Source organism: Elephantulus edwardii, unplaced genomic scaffold (genome assembly GCF_000299155.1).
Source record: "Elephantulus edwardii isolate Elephantulus edwardi_28Jun2011 unplaced genomic scaffold, EleEdw1.0 scaffold00056, whole genome shotgun sequence".
Lineage (NCBI taxonomy): Eukaryota > Metazoa > Chordata > Mammalia > Macroscelidea > Macroscelididae > Elephantulus > Elephantulus edwardii.
The window spans coordinates 6861443-6862098 of record NW_006399806.1 but is presented as its reverse complement, the minus strand read 5'-3'; positions in this window follow the sequence as shown (position 1 = coordinate 6862098).

Genomic DNA, 656 nt, shown 5'->3' with positions numbered 1-656 from the left:
ACACACACACACACACACACACACACACACACACATTTTTTTTAAAAAGCACCTAGTCTTTAAACTGGTATTGTTAGGGTCCATCAAATCGACTAAGACTCATAATGATCTTATGAAAAACAAACTTTAGCCTACCCTTTGCTGTTCTCTTCATCTCCATCATGCTGAAACCCAGTGTTGTGTCTTTGTGCTAATATATCTCTGAGAGGGATTGACATATTACTGCGATTGAAAACTTCCACCAGCAGATGGAGTTCCTACTCTAATTTCCAGCTTGGTGGAAAGAACAGAGAGTTCTCCCTGTCAGATCTCAAATCTCAAGTCTGTGGTAAAATGAAGGAGGCGAGTTTCTTACAAAACTCTGGAAGATAGGTATTGTTGAATCTCATTTGCTGAATGAAGAAAATTGAGTCCTGGATTTTGTCCAGTCTAAAAATAGAAGGGGATTTGAGTGAGATTTGAACCCAGGATTAATTGATTGTATTAATGTCAAAGATCTGTATGGTATTTTGTGCTTTATCCTCCATGGTAATGATGTTGGGCCTGAGGAGAGTGTATACACATATGGATATGCAAATAGTTATTTTATATTTTCAATTCAGTGTTGTTGTTGTTATGTGCCGTCGAGTCGTTTCCAACTCATAGCGACCCTATGC